This window comes from Trichosurus vulpecula, chromosome 5, assembly GCF_011100635.1.
Source record: "Trichosurus vulpecula isolate mTriVul1 chromosome 5, mTriVul1.pri, whole genome shotgun sequence".
NCBI lineage: Eukaryota > Metazoa > Chordata > Mammalia > Diprotodontia > Phalangeridae > Trichosurus > Trichosurus vulpecula.
The window spans coordinates 265,350,191-265,372,993 of NC_050577.1; positions in this window are offsets into that span (position 1 = coordinate 265,350,191).

A 22,803-nucleotide genomic window follows, 5' to 3' on the forward strand; every position below is an offset into this window, starting at 1 on the left:
TGGAGGTAGGGGGAGGGAAGGTCATCCTACCCCAGTCGGGAAAGTGTGTGAGCTCATGGTCTCTTAAGAGGCAAGCCTGTGTCTAGAATGGGGCCACTTTATGGCCCTCCCCTGGGATGGATGGGGTAGGAAGGACCAAGGAAAGCCGGAGTTAAGGTTTCTCATGAAGAATCTTAGGTACAGAAGATTGTGTAGGGTTGGGGACATGGAGGGATGGGGAGGCTTAAAGAGATATCCATCTTCCAGCCCCCTGGCAATATGGCACAAGGTTGCAGTGAGAATCTGTATGAACAGTCAAAGATAATCACCTTTCATCACTAAGGGCTTATCTGGAGCTAGAGGGAGAGTGGGGAGGTTTAAGCAATCCCAGAATCAAAACTAGCAACCTTCAGGTGTGCTTTGTGTGTGTCACCTTGTGCACGGCAGTGAAGTTCTGTGGTTCTTAAGTTTCCTCATCAGCCAAATAGGGATAGTAACCTCTGTACTCCCATCTCGAAGTTATCATAAGGATGAGCTGAAATCATGGACAAAAAGTTAAATCACTTCGACTCTCTGGGTTGGATTGACTGGTCTGTAGGGGTGCGCATTCCACACCCAGCCGTTTGTATTCCATGTATTGGCTGGTCTGGGGTGGGGGTGGGGGTGCATTCCACATCCAGTACTTTGTATTCCGTGTTCCACAGTACAAGTGGAATGGAGGACTGGACAACGAAGGCCCAGGCTTCCTAGTGTATGTGGTGTGCTCTGCCTGCTGCCAACCCAAGTGAGGAACTTGGTGAGCCTGCTTCTGGAAGCATTTCTGTAGTTTTAAGGTTTGCAAAACACTTCACACGTTATCTAAACCCTGTGAGGTAGGTGCTATTTTTATCCTCATTTTACATTTTCAGTTTTAGATGAGGATATTGAAATTCATGGAGATTAAGTGACCTGCCCTCAGCCACACAGGGATTAAGTGTCTGGTGTAGGACGTGAACCTAGGTCTTCCTGACTACAAGTCTAGCACTCTATCCACTGGGACTTTCAGCTGCCTAGAACTTAAAAGGTCAGCTCAGTCCGCTGGTGGGGTGAATCAAGCTGGCTTGGCCTCAGGGTTGGCTCCTTCCCAGACTTGCCCACTGGACCTCTGGTGGCTCTATCAACTTTTTGGGGTCTCAGAAGGAAAGAAGACCTCACCATAAAGTGGCCCCGTTCTAGACCCAGGCTTGCCTCTTAAAAGACCATGAACTCGCACACTTTCCTGCCTGGGGTAGGATGACCTTCCCTCCCCCTACCTCCACTAACCTCCTGGAGCACAGAGAGTCATCCCCTGGTCAGCTGGAAGAGAAAGAAGAGTGAAAACTTCTTAGTAGACCTTTCCCATGATCTCTCAGTTCTGGCTCAGCAGCCAATTCTTCACCACACAGTGAACAGAAACAGTCCCAGAATACTTGTACGTGATCTGAACTAGGGATAGGGCCCCTCCATGACGGCACCACACACCTCCGTAAGTAAGCTCACCAGGCGCCCACTTGGGTTGGCATGAGAGCACACTGCAAATGCTGGAAGGACTTGGTCCCCACTGGCCGGCCCCATTACACAGAGGATTACTGAGGGAGCCTGGCATGGTGTGGAGGGAAAGGACATGAGTTTGAATCCTGGCAGTGCTATTCCTAAAGGGAAGATCCTCCGTCCCTCCAGCACATTTTAGTTGCTTACAACTTCTGAGTCTTCAGACCTCTCCTGGGGCTATTTCCCTTCTATTTTGAAACCCACTGCACCCATAGTCCTGCCTGCATATAACAGCAAGAGAGGTGCCCCATGGACGCCTTTAAACAGGCAGCTACAGAGGTTGCTCCATCAGCAGAAGATAAGTGATGGCACTGCAGTTTTTCTTTCTCTTTTTTTCTTTGTGGAGGGATGGGGGGAAATGTAGGAAGAGGGGGAGGGGTTGGAGGAAGAGTGCATTGGCTCCTCACCAACCAGGAGGGGCAAGCAACTTTGCCCCAAGCAGTGCCTGCAAAACAATTCCTGGAACTCTCCCATCTTTTTTCCCTTTTTGTCAAACTGGACAAGACATTCTGATCAACAATTACAAAGGAAGGAAGGTACTAGGGAGGAGGGAGTGAGAGATACAGATAAAGGCAGTCAGTTTTAGGGAGTGGGGGAAGGGAATGGGAAATCCTTGTTCTTGGGCTCTGGAGGATCCCAAGAGACAGAAAGGACATCTGAGGAGACTTCCCCCTCTACTATCACATAGGAGAGTTAACCCAACGGGAGAGGAAACACATAGGGGTTTGACAGTGATTCCTGACACCCCTCCCCCACCAACAGCTCAGATCCATCCAGATGGCCACTGGCTAGAGAATCTGGGTCAGTTCTGACATGAGGATGCCCAAATGTGTCAGCACCAAAGATACTACTCCGGGTCATTCTGTCCCTCCCAGTCTGAATCCCCAACCCGCACAATAAGGGTTTCTCCAGTGTCCAGTAAGGAACATGCTATAGACGCCATCTCCTCAGGTCTTCTCAGCCCCAAAACCTTATGTCCCTTCATCCTGTCCCTAGGCACCTAGCATCTTCTCGGGTCTAAATCCTCATGGCTAAACTCCTTTCCTCTCTTTGACATTTTATATGGTTATGTTATGTACTTGTGAAGAATGAGGACATCCAGATACATTCAGACCACTAGTCCTCCAAGAGAATATCTCACTGAGGAGTTACTCGAGGGGAAGGGAGAAAGGCCAGGTGCTGTGCTAAATATGTTACCAATATTCTCATTTGGTCCTCACACTCCTGAGAAGTAGGTGCCATTATTATCCTGTTTCACAGTTGAGAAACCTGAGGCAGAGATTAAGTAACTTGCCCAGAGTCCCACAGGAGTAAGTGTCTGAGGCTGGATTTGAACTCAGCCTTTCCTGATTCCAGGCCCAGTACTCTATCCACCACAGCTCTATGGAAGGCAGGAATGGGATAAATAAAAGAAGCAGGAGACATCTGTTCCTCTATTCTGGAAAATCTCTTAACAGCATAGAGGGAGGAGCCGGGGGAAGGAAAATGATGACCTGTGGGGAGGGGGGAGGGGATTGGATTGCCTTGTCGTGCTTGTGGTCTTCCCTCCCACAGAGAAACTGAGCTGAGTGAGCTCCCACAACAAAATCCCCCTGTCCCTCTCCCCCTCGGTCTCCAAAGACCCCGAACCTCTCTCCTTTCTGCTCCTTTGTGAAAGATAGATTCAGGCAGTAAGAAGTGATACTTTTCTGCTGGTCCTAGCTGTCCTTTCTGGATTTTCCTGTTCTTTATATGATTCAATCCCATGGATGTTTTCAGGTTTTAGCAGTGTTCTGATATTCTGCCACGACCCGAACTGGCCACTAGGAGATGCACTGATTCACTCTTCCTAATTATCCTTTATTTTGGTTTCATTCACCGCTACCAGGTTTCTTTTCTTTCTTTCTTTTTTTGTAATTTTTTTTTTTAATTTTAAACTTAAATACAAAACGAGAAAAGAAAAAAAAATGGCATGTACACAGCAGACCATAAGAGAGGATTCAATATAAAACAATAAATTTCCATTTCAAGAAAATCTGTATGATAAATACCACACATTGTTTTCAAAGCACCATTGCTTTTCTTTTGCTCTCTGCTGTGCACTTTTTACTTCATTTTTAAATTTTTCCCCTCTCCCCCCACCAAGAAGGCTACAATTAAGCGTGGATACATACACATAGATGTCTATAAACATACGCACATATACACATATGCACTCATACACATATATGTAAGACTATACTATGTCTCTTTTCTCCTATAAGCTGTTTCTCTGAAGGTGGACAGCATCTTCCTTCGTAAATCCAAGTCTTTCCGTGTTTTTCTAAATCAACCAGCTCATCATTTCCTACACCACAACTCAATCACATCCTATCTGAGAGATTGTCTACAAAAGCTTTTCCCCCAATTTTCTGCATTCCTTCTATTCTTGGCTACATAATTTTATTTGTAAAAAATTTTAATTTAAAATAATCAAAATTATCCTTTACGATGCTCTTGCCTTATAATATAATTTAATGTCTGATACTGCTAAATCTACTTCCTTTACATTGGTTTCCCCAGGTTTCTTGGAAGTTCCTGTCCTTTTGTTCTTCCAGATGAACTTTGTTATTATTTTTTTCTTTTTTTTTGTTTTTTTGTTTTTTTTATTTATTTTTTATTTTTAGTTTACAACACACGGTTCTACATAATTTTGAGTTCCACATTTTCTCCCTTCCCTCCTCCCTCCCTCCCCAAGACGGCATGGAATCGCATATAACTACCATGTATAACTTCACATTGAATTAATTTATACACTAGTCAAGTTGTGGAGAAGAATTATGACCAATGGAATGAATCATGAGAAAGAAGAAACAGAACCAAAAAATCCCCCCAAAAACAAAAACAAAAGAGAAGAAAAAAAGGTGAGCATGTAGTGTGCATCAATCTGCATTCAAACTTCATAGTTCTTTCGCTGGATGTATATAGCATTCTCCATCGTGAGTCCTTTGGAGTTGTGCCTGCACCTTGTGTTGCTGAGAAGAGCGAAGTCTGTCAGGGTTGGTCCTCACGGAATCCATATATCTGTGGTTGTGTACAATGTTCTCCTGGCTCTGCTCCGCGCACTCAGCATTATGTCATGTAGGTTTTTCCAGGTTGTTATGAAGTCCATATCATCCCCATTTTTTATGGCACAATAGTGTTCCATTACCTTCATATACCACAGCTTGTTCAGCCATTCCCCAATTGATGGGCATCCCTTTGATTTCCAATTCTTGGCTACCACAAAAAGAGCCGCTATAAATATTTTTGTACATATGGGTCCCTTTCCCTCTTGTGTGATTTCTTTGGGATACAACCCCAGAAGTGGTATTGCTGGGTCAAAGGGTACGAACATTCCTATGGCCCTTTGGGCGTAGTTCCAAATTACTCTCCAAAATGGCTGGATCATCTCACAACTCCACCAGCAATGTAACAATGTTCCAATTTTCCCACATCCTCTCCAGCATTTATCATTTTCCTGTTTTGTTATTTTAGCCAATCTGACAGGAGAGATGTGGTATCTAAGAGTTGTTTTGATTTGCATTTCTCTAATCAGTAGTGATCCAGAGCATTTTTTCATATGCCTATAGATAGCTTTAATTTCTTCCTCTGAAAACTGCCTGTTCATATCCTTTGATCATTTCTCAATTGGGGAATGGCTTGTATTCCTATATATTTGGCTCAGTTCCCTGTATATTTTAGAAATGAGGCCTTTATCAGAGATACTAGTTGTAAAGATTTTCTCCCAGTTTTCTGCTTCCCTCCTAATTTTTGTTGCATTGGATTTTTTTGTACAGAACATTTTGATTTAACATAATCAAAATTATCCATTTTGCATTTTGTAATGCTCTCTATCTCTTGTTGGGTCATGAATTCTTTTCTTTTCCATAAATCTGATAAGTAAACTATTCCTTGCTCTCCCAAATTACTTATAGTATCAGCCTTTACTCCTAAATCATGAACCCATTTTGACTTTATTCTGGTATATGGTGTAAGATATTGGTCTATGCCCAGTTTCTGCCCTACCATTTTCCAATTTTCCCAACAGTTTTTGTGAAATAGTGAATTATTAGCCCAGACGCTGGCCTCTTTGGGTTTATCAAAGAGTAGATTGCTTTAGTTGTTGACTTCTCTATCTTGTATTCCTATCCTATTCCACTGATCCACATCTCTGTTTCTTAGCCAGTACCAGGTAGTTTTGATGACTGGTGCTCTGTAGTACAGTTTAATATCTAGTATGGCTAGGCCACCTTCTGTAGCATTTCTTTTCATTAATATCCTAGATAATCTAGACCTCTTCTTTTTCCAGATGAATTTTGTTATAATTTTGTCCAGCTCAGTAAAATAATTTTTTGGTAGTTCGATTGGTATGGCACTGAATAGATAGATTAATTTAGGTAAAATTGACATTTTTATTATATTAGCTTGGCCTAACCATGAGCAACTGATATTTTTCATTTATTTAGACCTGACTTTATTCGTGTGAAAAGTGTTTCATAGTTATGTTCATATAGGCCCTGGGTTTGTCTTGGCAAATAGACTTCCAAATATTTTATAGTGTCTACAGTAACTTTGAATGGAGTTTCTCTTTCTATCTCTTGCTGTTGGGCTTTGTCAGTAATGCATAGGAATGCTGAGGATTTATGTGGGTTTATTTTATATCCTGCAAATTTGCTAAAGTTGTTTATTATTTCAAGTAGTTTTTTACTTAATTCTCTAGGGTTCGCTAAATAAATCATCATATCATCTGCAAAAAGTGATAATTTAGTTTCTTCTTTTCCTATACTAATTCCTTCAATTTCTTTTTCTTCTCTTATTGCTACAGATAATGTTTCTAGTACCAAATTGAATAGTAGGGGTGATAATGGACATCCTTGTTTCTTATTGGGAATGCATCTAGCTTATCCCCATTACAAATAATGCTTGTTGATGGCTTTAGGTAGATGCTATTTATAATTTTGAGGAAGCTTCCATTTATTCCTATACTTTCTAGTGTTTTTAATAGGAATGGGTGTTGTATTTTGTCAAAGGCTTTTTCTGTGTCTGCTGAGATGATCATATGGTTTCTGCTAGTTTTGTTGTTGATATGGTCAATTATGCTAATAGTTTTCCTAATATTGAACCAGCCTTGCATTCCTGGAATAAATCCTACCTGGTCATAGTGTATGATTCTCGTGATGAATTGCTGCAATCTTTTTGCTAATATTTTATTTAAAATTTTTGCATCAATATTCATTAGGGAAATTGGTCTATAATTTTCTTTCTCTGTTTTGACTCTACCTGGTTTGGGTATTAGTACCATATTTGTGTCATAAAAAGAATTTGGTAGGACTCCTTCTTCACCTATTTTCCCAAATAGTCTACAAAGTATTGGGATTAGTTGTTCTTTAAATGTTTGATAGAATTCATATGTAAAACCATCTGGCCCTGGAGATTTTTTCCTAGGGAGTTCATTGATGGCATGCTCAATTTCTTTTTCTGAGATGGGGTTATTTAGAAATTTTACTTCCTTTTCTGTTAACCTGGGCAGTTTATGTTTTTGTAGATATTCATCCATGTTTCTAAGGTTGTCAAATTTATGGGCATACAATTGGGCAAAATAATTCCTAATTATTGTTTTGATTTCCTCTTCATTAGAGGTGAACTCACCCTTTTCATTTTTGATACTGGTAATTTGATTTTCTTCTTTCTTTTTTTTAATTAAATTGACCAAAGGTTTATCAATTTTATTGGTTTTTTAATAAAACCAGCTCTTTGTTTTAATTATTAATTCAATAGTTTTCTTGGTTTCAACTTTATTAATCTCTCCTTTGATTTTCAGAATTTCTAATTTGGTATTTAATCAGGGATTTTCAATTTGCTCTTTTTCTAGCTTTTTCAGCTGTATGCCCAGATCATTGATCTCCTTTTTCCCTATTTTATTCATGTAAGCGTTTAGGGATATAAAACTTCCCCTAAGAACTGCTTTTGCTGCATCCCATAAGTTTTGGTATGTTGTTTCATTATTGTCACTCTCTTGAAGGAAGTTATTAATTGTTTCTCTGATTTGTTCTTTGGCCCACTCATTCTTTAGAATTAGATTATTTAGTTTCCAATTAGTTTTTAGCTTATTTTTCCATGGTTCTTTATTACAAATAATTCTTATTGCATCATGATCTAAAAAGGATGCTTTGACTACTTCTGCCTTTCTGCACTGGATTGTGAGGTTTTTATGCCCTAGTACATGGTCGATTTTTGAGTATGTGCCATGTACCGCTGAGAAGAAAGTATATTCCTTTTTTTCCCCATTCAGTTTTCTCCAGAGGTCTATCATATCTGCCTTTTCTAAAATTCTGTTTACCTCCTTAACTTCTTTCTTATTTATTTTGAGGTTAGATTTATCAAGTTCAGAAAGGGGGAGGTTGAGGTCTCCCAATATTATAGTTTTGCTGTCTATTTCTTCCTGTAACTCCCTTAACCTCTCCTCTAAGAATCTGTATGCCTTATCACTTGGTGCATATATGTTAAACAATGATATTGCTTCATTGTTTATGGTGCCTTTTAGCAGGATATAATGTCCTTCCTTATCTTTTTTAATTAAATCTATCTTTACTGTTGCTTTGTCTGAGATTAGGATTGCTACACCTGCTTTTTTTACTTTACCTGAGGCGCAATATATTTTACTCCAGCCTTTTACCTTTACCCTGTGTGTATCCCTCTGTTTCAGATGTGTTTCTTGTAAACAGCATGTTGTAGGATTATGGTTTTTAATCCATTCTGCTGTCACCTTCTGTTTTATGAGAGAGTTCATCCCCTTCACGTTCAGAGTTATGACTTCTATCTGTGTCTTTTTCTCTATCCTATTTCCCCCTGTTTATGCTTTTATTTCTCCCTTTCCCCTTCTCCTCCTCAACAAAGTTTTGCTTTTGACCACCGCCTTCCTCAGTTTATCCTCCCTCTTTATTCCCCTCCCTTATCTTACCGTTTCCCACTTGCTACTTCTCCCCTCCCTTCTGACCACCCCCCTCCATTTCCCCCCCTTCCCCTCCTACTTCCCGTAGGTCAAGTTAGATTTCTAAACTTATCAGGGTATGTTATTCCCTTCTTGAACCAGATCAGATGACAGTAAAGCTCAAATACTGCTCTTCTCCCTCCCTTCTTTCCCTCTACTATAATATGTTCTTGTGCCTCTTCATTTGGTGTAATTTACCCTTTTCTACTACCTCCTTACCTCTTCTCTCATAGCCCTCCCTTTACATCTCTTACTTATGTTTTTTATCTTTACAACAGTTAATTTATACAGGCATTCACAATCTATGTGTATCCCTTTCAATTGTCATAATAACTGTACCATTCTCAAGACTGACATATATATGTGTATATATATATAAAAAACATACATATGATGATATAATCCCACATAAAGATGCAGACAGCCTGCCCTTACTGGTTAATAAGGTTTGTGGGGGGTTTTCCCCCTGGTTACCTTTTTTAAAAAAATTAATTAATTAATTTATTTTTAGTTTACCACACACGGTTCTACATAATTTTGAGTTCCAGATTTTCTCCCCTCCCTCCCCCCTCCCTCCCCAAGACGGCATGGAATCTCATATAACTATCATGTATAACTTTGCATTGAATTAATTTATACACTAGTCAAGTTGTGGAGAAGAATTATGACCAGTGGAATGAATCATGAGAAAGAAGAAACAGAACCAAAAAAAAAAAAAACCCTGGTTACCTTTTTATGTCTCTCTTCAGTTTTGTCTTTGGAGATCAAATTTTCCATTGAGTTCTGGCCTTTTAATCAGGAAGGTCTGGAATTCCTTTATTTTGTTGAATGTCCATCTCCTTGCCTGAAAAATTATGCTTAGTTTTGCTGGGTAGTTGATCCATGGTTGTAGTCCCAGCTCCTTTGCCCTTCGGAATATCATATTCCAATTTCTCCTGTCTTTTTATGTGGAAGCTGAGAGATCCTGCGTGATCCTGACTGTAGTTCCACGATATTTGAATTGCTTCTTTTTGGCTGCTTGCAGTATTTTCTCCTTGAGTTTATAATTCTGAAATTTGGCTACAATATTTCTTGGTGTTTTCAGTTTGGGATCTCTTTTAGGGGGTGATCGGTGAATTCTTTCAATGACTATTTTGCCCTCTGGTTCTAGGACCTCTGGGCAGTTGTCTTTGATAATTTCTTCGAAGATACTGTCAAGGCTCTTTTTTCATCATGGATTTCCGGTAGACCAATAACTCTTAAATTGTCTCTCCTGGATCTATTTTCCAGGTCAGTTGTTTTCCCAATCAGATATTTCACATTTTTCTCTATTTTTTCATTCTTTACATTTTGTTTTACTACTTCTTGGTGCCTCAGAGATTCATTAGCTTCCACTTGCTCAACTCTAATTTTTTTTTTAAATAATTTATTTATTTAACATATTTGGTTTTCAGCATTGATTTTCACAACAGTTTGAATTACAAATTTTCTCCCCATTTCTACCCTCCCCCCCACTCCAAGATGGCTTATATTCTGGTTGCCCTGTTCCCCAGTCAGCCCTCCCCTCTATCACCCCCCTCCCCTCTCATCCCCTTTTCCCTTCCTTTCTTGTAGGGCAAGATAAATTTCTATGCCCCATTGCCTGTGTATCTTATTTTTTACTTGCATGCAAAAACTTTTTTTTGTTTTTGAACATCTGTTTTTAAAACTTTGAGTTCCAAATTCTCTCCCCTCTTCCCTTCCCACCCACCCTCCCTAAGAAGTCGAGCACTTCAACCTAGGCAACACATGTATCATTATGTATAACCCTTCCACAATACTCATGTTGTGAAAGGCTAACTACATTTTGCTCCTTCCCAACCCATCCGGCTTTATTGAATTTTCTCCCTTGACCCTGTCCCCTTTCCAAAGTGTTTGTTTTGATTACCTCCACCCCCATCTGCCCTCCCCTCCATCATCCCCCCCCCTTTTATTTTTTTTTTAATCTTCCTCCCTCTTCTTTCCTGTGGGGTAAGATACCCAACTGAGTATGTATGGTATTCCCTCCTCAGGCCGAATCTGATGAGAGCAAGGTTCACTCATTCCCCCCTCACCCGCCCTCTCCCCTCCTCCTGTAGAACTGCTTCCTCTTGCCACCTTTATGCAAGATAATCCACCCCATTCTATCTCTCCCTATCTCCCTCTCTCAGTATGTTGCTCTCTCATTCCTTAATTTCATTTTATTTCTTTTAGATATCTTCCCTTCATCTTCAACTCACCCTGTGTCTGTTCTCTCTCTTTTACATATATATATATATATATATATATATATATATATATATATATATATATGTATACATATATAAAAGCACACATATACCTACATACACATGCATACATATACACATAGTTACATACATAATACACATTCACCTATATATATATACATAAACATATATATATATGCATATTCCCTTCAACTACTCTAATACTGAGGTCTCATGAATCATACACATCATCTTTCCATGTAGGAATGTAAAGAAAACAGTTCAGCTTTAGTAAGTCCCTTGCCATTTCTGTTTCTTGATTACCTTTTCATGCTTCTCTTGATTCTTGTGTTTGAAAGTCAAATTTTCTATTCAGTTCTGGTCTTTTCACTGAGAAAGCTTGAAAGTCCTCTATTTTATTGAAACTCCATATTTTGCCTTGGAACATGATACTCAGTTTTGCTGGGTAGGTGATTCTAGGTTTTAATCCTAGCTCCATTGACCTCCGGAATATCGCATTCCAAGCCCTTCGATCTCTTAATGTAGAAGCTGCCAGATCTTGGGTTATTCTGATTGTGTTTCCACAATACTCAGATTGTTTCTTTCTGGCTGCTTGCAGTACTTTCTCCTTGATCTGGGAGCTCTGGAATTTGGTGACAATATTCCTAGGAGATTTCTTTTTGGGATCTATTTGAGGAGGTGATCGATCGATTCTTTCAATTTCTATTTTGCCCTGTGGCTCTAGAATATCAGGGCAGTTCTCCTTGATAATTTCCTGAAAGATGGTATCTAGGCTCTTTTTTTGATCATGGCTTTCAGGTAGTCCAATAATTTTTAAATTATCTCTCCTGGATCTATTTTCCAGGTCAGTGGTTTTTCCAAGGAGATATTTCACATTGTCTTCCATTTTTTCATTCCTTTGGTTCTGTTTTATAATATCCTGATTTCTCATAAAGTCACTAGCTTCCACTTGCTCCAATCTAATTTTTAAAGTAGTATTTTCTTCAGTGGTCTTTCGGACCTCCTTTTCCATTTGGCTAATTCTGCCTTTCAAGGCATTCTTCTCCTCATTGGCTTTTTGGAGCTCTTTTGCCATTTGAGTTAGTCTGTTTTTTAAGGTGTTGTTTTCTTCAGCATATTTTTCAGTATTTTTTTGGGTCTCCTTTAGCAAGTCATTGACTTGTTTTTCATGGTTTTCTCGCATCCTTCTCATTTCTCTTCCCAATTTTTCCTCTACTTCTCTAACTTGCTTTTCCAACTCCTTTTTGAGCTCTTCCATGGCCTGGGACCAGTTCCTGTTTTTCTTGGAGGTTTCTGTTGTAGGCTCTTTGACTTTATTAATTTCTTCTGTCTGTATATTTTGGTCTTCTTTGTCAGCAAAGAAAGAATGCAAAGTCTGAGACTGAATCTCGGTGCGTTTTCGCTGCCTGGCCATATTCCCAGCCAACTAGCTTGACCCTTGAGTTTTTCAGTGGGGTATGACTGCTTGTAGATTACAGAGTTCTATGTTCCACGTTTGGGGGGGAGGTGCCAGCTCTGCCACCCCAGCACTGCTCCTTCCCCAGCCCCCAGCCCGAACTGGGCTTAGATCTTCGGCAGGCTGTGCACCCCTGCTCTGATCCGCCACTTAATTCCTCCCACCAGGTGGGCCTGGAGCCGGAAGTAACAACAGCTGTAGCTGCCCCACCTCCGCTGCCCCCGGGGCTGGAAGCCGAACCGCGAACTCCTTCTACTCCCGCAGCTTTTCCCACTAACCTTCTCTGCAGTCTTTGGTGTTTGTGGGTTGAGAAGTCTCGTAACTGCCGCAGCTCACTGAATCAGGGCGCTAGGGCCCCCTCCGCCCAGCTTCTAGTCTGGATGGTCCACGCCGCTCAGGCTAGGCTGTGCTCCACTCCGTTCCCAGCTCCCAGCTCCCAGCTCCGAGCTCCGTGTGGGATAGACCTCACCCAGAGACCATCCAGGCTGTCCTGGGCTGGAGCCCTGCTTCCCTCTGCTGTTTTGTGGGTTCAGCCGTTCTATAATTGGTTCAGAGCCATTTTTTATAAGTTTTTGGAGGGTCTCCGTAGGGAGCTCACATTATTCCCTGCTTACCAGCCGCCATCTTGGCTCCGCCCCAGCATCCAAATTCTCAACTCTAATTTTTTTTTTTAAATGCAATTTATTTATTTAACATATTTGGTTTTCAGCATTGATTTTCACAACAGTTTGAATTACAAATTTTCTCCCCATTTCTACCCTCCCCCCCCACTCCAAGATGGCTTATATTCTGGTTGCCCTGTTCCCCAGTCAGCCCTCCCCTCTATCACCCCCCTCCCCTCTCATCCCCTTTTCCCTTCCTTTCTTGTAGGGCAAGATAAATTTCTACGCCCCATTGCCTGTGTATCTTATTTTTTAGTTGCATACAAAAACTTTTTTTGTTTTTGAACATCTAATTTTAAAACTTTGAGTTCCAAATTCCCTTCCCTCTTCCCTTCCCACCCACCCTCCCTAAGAAGTTGAGCAATTCAACCTAGGCCACACATGTATCATTATGTATAACCCTTCCACAATACTCATGTTGTGAAAGGCTAACTACATTTTGCTCCTTCCCAACCCATCCGGCTTTATTGAATTTTCTCCCTTGACCCTGTCCCCTTTCCAAAGTGTTTGTTTTGATTACCTCCACCCCCATCTGCCCTCCACTCCATCATCCCCCCGCCTTTTATTTTTTTTTTTATCTTCCTCCCTCTTCTTTCCTGTGGGGTAAGATACCCAACTGAGTATGTATGGTATTCCCCCTCAGGCCAAATCTGATGAGAGCAAGGTTCACTCATTCCCCCCTCACCTGCCCTCTCCCCTCCTCCTGTAGAACTGCTTCCTCTTGCCACCTTTATGCAAGATAATCCACCCCATTCTATCTCTCCCTATCTCCCTCTCTCAGTATGTTGCTCTCTCATTCCTTAATTTCATTTTATTTCTTTTAGATATCTTCCCTTCATCTTCAACTCACCCTGTGTCTGTTCTCTCTCTTTTACATATGTATATATATATATATATATGTATATACATATATAAAAGCACACATATACCTACATACACATGCATACATATACACATAGTTACATACATACATACACATTCACCTATATATATATATATACATAAACATATATATATGCATATTCCCTTCAACTACTCTAATACTGAGGTCTCATGAATCATACACATCATCTTTCCATGTAGGAATGTAAAGAAAACAGTTCAACTTTAGTAAGTCCCTTGCCATTTCTGTTTCTTGATTACCTTTTCATGCTTCTCTTGATTCTTGTGTTTGAAAGTCAAATTTTCTATTCAGTTCTGGTCTTTTCACTGAGAAAGCTTGAAAGTCCTCTATTTTATTGAAACTCCATATTTTGCCTTGGAACATGATACTCAGTTTTGCTGGGTAGGTGATTCTAGGTTTTAATCCTAGCTCCATTGACCTCCGGAATATCGCATTCCAAGCCCTTCGATCTCTTAATGTAGAAGCTGCCAGATCTTGGATTATTCTGATTGTGTTTCCACAATACTCAGATTGTTTCTTTCTGGCTGCTTGCAGTACTTTCTCCTTGATCTGGGAGCTCTGGAATTTGGTGACAATATTCCTAGGAGATTTCTTTTTGGGATCTATTTGAGGAGGTGATCGATCGATTCTTTCAATTTCTATTTTGCCCTGTGGCTCTAGAATATCAGGGCAGTTCTCCTTGATAATTTCCTGAAAGATGGTATCTAGGCTCTTTTTTTGATCATGGCTTTCAGGTAGTCCAATAATTTTTAAATTATCTCTCCTGGATCTATTTTCCAGGTCAGTGGTTTTTCCAAGGAGATATTTCACATTGTCTTCCATTTTTTCATTCCTTGGTTCTGTTTTATAATATCCTGATTTCTCATAAAGTCACTAGCTTCCACTTGCTCCAATCTAATTTTTAAAGTAGTATTTTCTTCAGTGGTCTTTCGGACCTCCTTTTCCATTTGGCTAATTCTGCCTTTCAAGGCATTCTTCTCCTCATTGGCTTTTTGGAGCTCTTTTGCCATTTGAGTTAGTCTGTTTTTTAAGGTGTTGTTTTCTTCAGCATATTTTTCAGTATTTTTTTGGGTCTCCTTTAGCAAGTCATTGACTTGTTTTTCATGGTTTTCTTGCATCCTTCTCATTTCTCTTCCCAATTTTTCCTCTACTTCTCTAACTTGCTTTTCCAACTCCTTTTTGAGCTCTTCCATGGCCTGGGACCAGTTCCTGTTTTTCTTGGAGGTTTCTGTTGTAGGCTCTTTGACTTTATTAATTTCTTCTGTCTGTATGTTTTGGTCTTCTTTGTCAGCAAAGAAAGAATGCAAAGTCTGAGACTGAATCTCGGTGCGTTTTCGCTGCCTGGCCATATTCCCAGCCAACTAACTTGACCCTTGAGTTTTTCAGTGGGGTATGACTGCTTGTAGATTACAGAGTTCTATGTTCCACGTTTGGGGGGGAGGTGCCAGCTCTGCCACCCCAGCACTGCTCCTTCCCCAGCCCCCAGCCCGAACTGGGCTTAGATCTTCGGCAGGCTGTGCACCCCTGCTCTGATCCGCCACTTAATTCCTCCCACCAGGTGGGCCTGGAGCCGGAAGTAACAACAGCTGTAGCTGCCCCACCTCCGCTGCCCCCGGGGCTGGAAGCCGAACCGCGAACTCCTTCTACTCCCGCAGCTTTTCCCACTAACCTTCTCTGCAGTCTTTGGTGTTTGTGGGTTGAGAAGTCTCGTAACTGCCGCAGCTCACTGAATCAGGGCGCTAGGGCCCCCTCCGCCCAGCTTCTAGTCTGGATGGTCCACGCCGCTCAGGCTAGGCTGTGCTCCACTCCGTTCCCAGCTCCCAGCTCCCAGCTCCGAGCTCCGTGTGGGATAGACCTCACCCAGAGACCATCCAGGCTGTCCTGGGCTGGAGCCCTGCTTCCCTCTGCTGTTTTGTGGGTTCAGCCGTTCTATAATTGGTTCAGAGCCATTTTTTATAAGTTTTTGGAGGGTCTCCGTAGGGAGCTCACATTATTCCCTGCTTACCAGCCGCCATCTTGGCTCCGCCCCAGCATCCAAATTCTCAACTCTAATTTTTTTTTTAAATGCAATTTATTTATTTAACATATTTGGTTTTCAGCATTGATTTTCACAACAGTTTGAATTACAAATTTTCTCCCCATTTCTACCCTCCCCCCCCCACTCCAAGATGGCTTATATTCTGGTTGCCCTGTTCCCCAGTCAGCCCTCCCCTCTATCACCCCCCTCCCCTCTCATCCCCTTTTCCCTTCCTTTCTTGTAGGGCAAGATAAATTTCTACGCCCCATTGCCTGTGTATCTTATTTTTTAGTTGCATACAAAAACTTTTTTTGTTTTTGAACATCTAATTTTAAAACTTTGAGTTCCAAATTCCCTTCCCTCTTCCCTTCCCACCCACCCTCCCTAAGAAGTTGAGCAATTCAACCTAGGCCACACATGTATTATTATGTATAACCCTTCCACAATACTCATGTTGTGAAAGGCTAACTACATTTTGCTCCTTCCCAACCCATCCGGCTTTATTGAATTTTCTCCCTTGACCCTGTCCCCTTTCCAAAGTGTTTGTTTTGATTACCTCCACCCCCATCTGCCCTCCACTCCATCATCCCCCCGCCTTTTATTTTTTTTTTATCTTCCTCCCTCTTCTTTCCTGTGGGGTAAGATACCCAACTGAGTATGTATGGTATTCCCCCTCAGGCCAAATCTGATGAGAGCAAGGTTCACTCATTCCCCCCTCACCTGCCCTCTCCCCTCCTCCTGTAGAACTGCTTCCTCTTGCCACCTTTATGCGAGATAATCCACCCCATTCTATCTCTCCCTATCTCCCTCTCTCAGTATGTTGCTCTCTCATTCCTTAATTTCATTTTATTTCTTTTAGATATCTTCCCTTCATCTTCAACTCACCCTGTGTCTGCTCTCTCTTTTACATATATATATAAACACACACATATATATATATACACATACATACATGTACATACATATACACATAAATATATACATACATACACATTCACTTATATATATACATAAACATATATATATATATATATATATATGCATATTCCCTTCAACTACCCTAATACTGAGGTCTCATGAATCATACTCATCATCTTTCCATGTAGGAATGTAAAGAAAACAGTTCAACTTTAGTAAGTCCCTTGTAATTTCCGTTTCTTGATTACCTTTTCATGCTTCTCTTGATTCTTGTGTTTGAAAGTCAGATTTTCTATTCAGTTCTGGTGTTTTCACTGAGAAAGCTTGAAAGTCCTCTATTTTATTGAAACTCCATATTTTGCCTTGGAACATGATACTCAGTTTTGCTGGGTAGGTGATTCGAGGTTTTAATCCTAGCTCCATTGACCTCCGGAATATCGCATTCCAAGCCCTTCGATCTCTTAATGTAGAAGCTGCCAGATCTTGGGTTATTCTGATTATGTTTCCACAATACTCAGATTGTTTCTTTCTGGCTGCTTGCAGTATTTTCTCCTTGATCTGGGAGCTCTGGAATTTGGTGACAATATTCCTAGGAGTTTTCTTTTTGGGATCTATTTGAGGAGGCGATCAATGGATTCTTTCAATTTCTATTTTGCCCTGTGGCTCTAGAATATCAGGGCAGTTCTCCTTGATAATTTCCTGAAAGATGGTATCTAGGCTCTTTTTTTGATCATGGCTTTCAGGTAGTCCAATAATTTTTAAATTATCTCTCCTGGATCTATTTTCCAGGTCAGTGGTTTTTCCAAGGAGATATTTCACATTGTCTTCCATTTTTTCATTCCTCTGGTTCTGTTTTATAATATCCTGATTTCTCATAAAGTCACTAGCTTCCACTTGCTCCAATCTAATTTTTAAAGTAGTATTTTCTTCAGTGGTCTTTCGGACCTCCTTTTCCATTTGGCTAATTCTGCCTTTCAAGACATTCTTCTCCTCATTGGCTTTTTGGAGCTCTTTTGCCATTTGAGTTAGTCTATTTTTTAAGGTGTTGTTTTCTTCAGTGTATTTTTCAGTATTTTTTTGGGTCTCCTTTAGCAAGTCAGTGACTTGTTTTTCATGGTTTTCTCGCATCCTTCTTATTTCTCTTCCCAATTTTTCCTCTACTTCTCTAACTTGCTTTTCCAAATCCTTTTTGAGTTCTTCTATGGCCTGGGGACAGTTCATGTTTTTCTTGGAGGCTTTGGTTGTAGGCTCTATGACTTTGTTGTCTTCTTTAGGCTGTATGTTTTGGTTTCTTTGTCACCAAAGAAAGAATGCAAAGTCTGAGACTGAATCTCGGTGCGTTTTCGCTGCCTGGCCATATTCCCACCCAACTAACTTGACCCTTGAGTTTTTCAGTGGGGTATGATTGCTTGTAGATTACAGAGTTCTATGTTCTACGTTTGGGGGGGAGGTGCCAGCTCTGTCAGAGCCACACTCCTCCTTCCCCAAGGACCCCCAGTCCAGACTGTGCTTAGATCTTCAGCGGGCTGTTGCACTCCTGCTCTGATCCGCCACTTAATTCCTCCCACCAGGTGGGCCTGGAGCCGGAAGTAACAACAGCTGTAGCTGCCCCACCTCCACTGCCCCCGGGGCTGGAAGCCGAACCGCGAACTCCTTCCACTTCCGTAGCTTTTCCCACTAACCTTCTCCGCAGTCTTTGGTGTTTGTGGGTCGAGGGGTGTGGTAACTGCCGCAGCTCACATACTCAGGGCGCTAGGGCCCCCTCCGCCCGACTTCTGATCTGGATCGTCCACGTCACTCAGGCTGGGCTCTGCTCCACTCCGTTTCCAGCTCCCAGCTCCCTCAACTCTAATTTTTAATGAGTTAGTGTTTTCATTTTGCTTTTGAGTCTCCTTTTCCAATTGGTTGATTTTGCCTCTCAGTGTGTCATTTTCTCTCTCTAGATTCTGAATCTCCGTAGCCATTTTGCCAGTCTTTTTTTTTTCCATATTTTCTTTTAGCTCCCTAATTTGGTTTTTAAAATCCTCCTTTAGCTCTTCCAGCATTGCTTTTTGGGCTGGAGACCAGTTCACATTACCTTTTGAGGTATCTGATGTATCTACAATGTCATTGCTGCCCACTTCTATATTGGTATTTTGATCCTGCCTGTCTCCATAAAAAGAATCTATTGTCCTCGGTTTTTTTTGTGTTCTTCTTCATGTTGGTTTGCCTTTTTCTGGCTTTACAACAAATTTCTGCCTGTGGGGCTCAGGGCTCTCTGTCCCAGCTTTCCTTCAGTTTCCTGAGGTGTGGGGGGAGGGGTCTGGCTCCTTGACGTCTCACTCCCTTTGGGTGCTCTCCAGCACTGTTGCTCTTTGCAATGGTCTCAGCTGTTTGTTGTTTGATCTGATGTCTGGCACTTCCCCTGGGGGAGCAAGATTACGTCTGGGTTCCTGGTGTTGATCCCTGCCAGCTCTGCCCCTCCAGGACTAATGAACTTCTACTATTTGACCACTGAAGCCCCACTTTTTTCTCCTCTGTTCCAGCGTTCTTTTTCTCCCCCCGAGAAATTCTCTGGGTGAGGGGGGGAGGGATTAGAGTCGTTTACCTGGCCATTATGTCTCCCGGAGGTTCAAGGACCTGCGTTTCTTTCTTTCGGGCTGCAAGCCTCACGAGTCGTCCAGTGGCTTTGCGCTGCCTCTTGTAGCCTCCACAGACTGCCGTCCTGTGTTGGGAGGCCTGGGGATCTTCACTGGTTTCAGGCGCCCAGCTTTCTCCCAGCCTGTCTCCCATGTGGATTTCCCGGCACACTGCTTCCGCTTTGGTCTGGAGCAGCTCCGCACGCCGAGCACTCTCCGATCCTACAGATTCATGCCTTTAGCCTTTCAGACTCTCCCAGCTTGGAAATTTGCCCCACGCAGACTGCTCGCGGTTTCTAACTCTCTCAAATATGCTCAAATTCACTTTTTTATAGTAATCTGACAGACCTTGTGAGAGAGCTCCGGTAAGACGCTGTTTTCATGCGGCCATCTTGGCTCCACCCCACCCTTACTCCATTTCAAAAGAAGGTCTCAGATTTTGTTCTTCCCACTTTCCTAAAGGTAAAGGTCTGGAATTGAGTTTTGGTTAGAGAAAAACAATTCTTAATATTTCTGGAGAAACTAAAAAAGGAAAAATTTTTTTAATATGCTTTCACACATCTTTGGAAAGTGGTCAGAAATTTAGAGTACATTAGTCATGAAGCACATGTGTAGGGAAGACATGTGGGGAAGGCAACTCACTTCTCCAGCACTGCAGGGCCTCAGTGTCATTTCTTTACTCATGAGGTTTGAGAGTGAAAGGGCAAATCATACCTTTTTTTTAATTTCTTTTTTCTTTTTCTTTTTTTAAATTAATTTATTTTTAGTTTACAACATTTGGTTACACAAGCTTTTGAGTTCCAAATTTTCTCCCCCTCTTTCACCTCCCCCCCTCACCAAGACGGCATGCAGTCCAATATAGACTCTACATATACATTCACATTAAACGTATTTTCACATTAGTCATGTAGCAAAGAAGAATTATAACCAATGGAATGATCCACAAGAAATAAGAAACAAAACAAAACAAAATGAGAAAGGGAGAGAGCAAATAGTATGCTTCAATCTGCTTTCAGACTCTGTAATTCTTTCTCTTTATGTAGATAGCATTTTCCATTATGAGCCTTTTGGAATTGTCTTAAAACCTTGCATTGCTGAGAGGAGCCAAGTGTAAACAGTTAGTCATCATCCAATGTGGCTCCTGATTCTGCTCTCCTCACTCAGCATCAGTTCATACAAGTCTTTCCAGGTTTCTCTGAAATCCTCCTACTCATCATTTCTTATAGCATAATAGTATTCCATTACATTCATATATCACAACTTGTTCAGCCATTCCCCAATTGATGGGCATCCCCTCAATTTCTAGTTCTTTGCCACCACAAAAAGAACTGCTATAAATATTTTTGTACATGTGGTTTCTTTTCCCATTTGTATGATCTCTTTGGAATACAGCCCTGGAAGTGGTATTGCTTGGTCAAAGGGTATGCACATTTTTATAGCCCTTTGGGCATAGTTCCAAATTGCTCTCCAAAATGGTTGGATCAGTTCACAACTCTACCAACAATGCATTAGTGTTCCAATTTCCCCACATCTTCTTCAGCATTTATAATTTTCCCGTTTTGTCATGTTAGCCAATCTGACGGGTGTGATGTGATACCTTAGAGTTGTTTTGATTTGCATTTCTCTAATTAGTAGTGATTTAGAGCATTTTTTTCATATGACTATAGATAGCTTTAATTTCTTCCTCTGAAAACTGCCTTTTCATAGCCTTTAACCATTTATCAATTGGGGAATGACTTGTATTCTTATAAATTTGACTCAGGTCTCTGTATGTTTTAGAAATGAGGCCTTTATCAGAGATACCTTCTCTGATAAATTCTTTCCCAGTTTTCTGCTTCTCTCCTAATCTTGGTTACATTGACTTTGTTTGTACAAACACTTTTCAATGTAATGTAATCAAGGTTATCTGTTTTGCATTTCATAATGTTCTCTAAGACTTGTTTGGTCACAGATTCCTCTGTTCTCCATAAATCTGATAAGTAAACTATTCCTTGCTCTCCTAATTTGCTTATAGTATCAGTCTTCATATTTAAATCATGTACTCATTTGGACTTTATTTTGGTATACGGTGTTGGTCTATGCCTAATTTCTGCCACACTATTTTCCAGTTTTCCCAGCAGTTTTTGTCAAATAGTGAGTTCTTATCCCAGAGGCTGGAGTTTTTGGGTTTATCAAGTAGTAGATTACTATAGTCATTGACTACTGAATCTTGTGTACCTAACCTATTCCAGTGATCCACCACTCCATTTCTTAGGCATTACCAAGTAGTTTTGATGATTACTGCTTTATAATACAATTTAAGATCTGGTATGGCAAGGCCACCTTCCCTATCGTTTCTTTACATTAATTCCCTTAATATCTTGGATCTTTTGTTCTTCCAGATGAATTTTGTTATTATTTTTTTAGCTCTATAAAATAACTTTTGGTAGTTTTTTTTTCTAAACAGAGACTGAAGGTGGGAAACAGAACTCTGAAATCTCTGAGAGATACAGAGACAGAGAGACAGAGAATATTTGTTAAGGTTAATAATCTCCCAAAGTGTTTGTGAAGAACACATGCAAATAGATGCACAACTCTGAAACTTTTCCTTTTGAATCCAATATGGGGAAACTGAATAATGGCATCTCAGTGTAATTTAACTAAGGGTATCTTTTGATATATGCTGTGGCAGTTTCAGCTTCTAGCTTTGCCCTTGGCACTCAAAGACCTTTTATTCTCCTTAAGAACTGATGCTCAGACCCAGACATACTGCCCCTTATAGTGGACAACTTTTTACCTCCAAACACTATGTTTAAATTCATTGTTTGTTATGGTGTAGTAACATCCCATTACATCAATTACCACAATATTCAACCATTATCATATCTCATCTCCACAGCACCCTCTGCCCCTGGAACCCCTCCCTCCTTCTGATTAGAGAGAGCTCCTTCCTGATCCTTCACTATTAAAGAAGGGCTTTCAGAGAATTCCCCTTATTATTTCCCACAGGAGAACAATTTCTATTATAGCATCAATGTTACAAAAACAAACAAATTTAAAAACTTTTATAAATTGATAAAGAATGAAATAAGCTGAATCAAAATAATTTATACAGTAACAACACTATAAGACAACTTTGAAAGCTGAAAGAACTCTGATGAATCCAGTGACCATCCATAATTCCAGAGGCCCAAGGAAACATGCTAACATTTCCTGACACCAGGGTACAGGCATATATATTTCTGTAGACATACAGTGAAGGAATTTGCTTTACTTGATTGTGCATATTTGTTACAATGAATTAGTTTTTATTTCCTCTTTTTATTTTCCCGGTGGAATGAGAGAAAGGGAAAATAGAGTTCTGTTAATTAAAAACATTTTTTTCTTAAAATAGAGAGTTGGGGAGAGGATGCTATAGATGAAGTGTTGCATGTACTTTCAAATGAGTTCATATAATTTTTTTT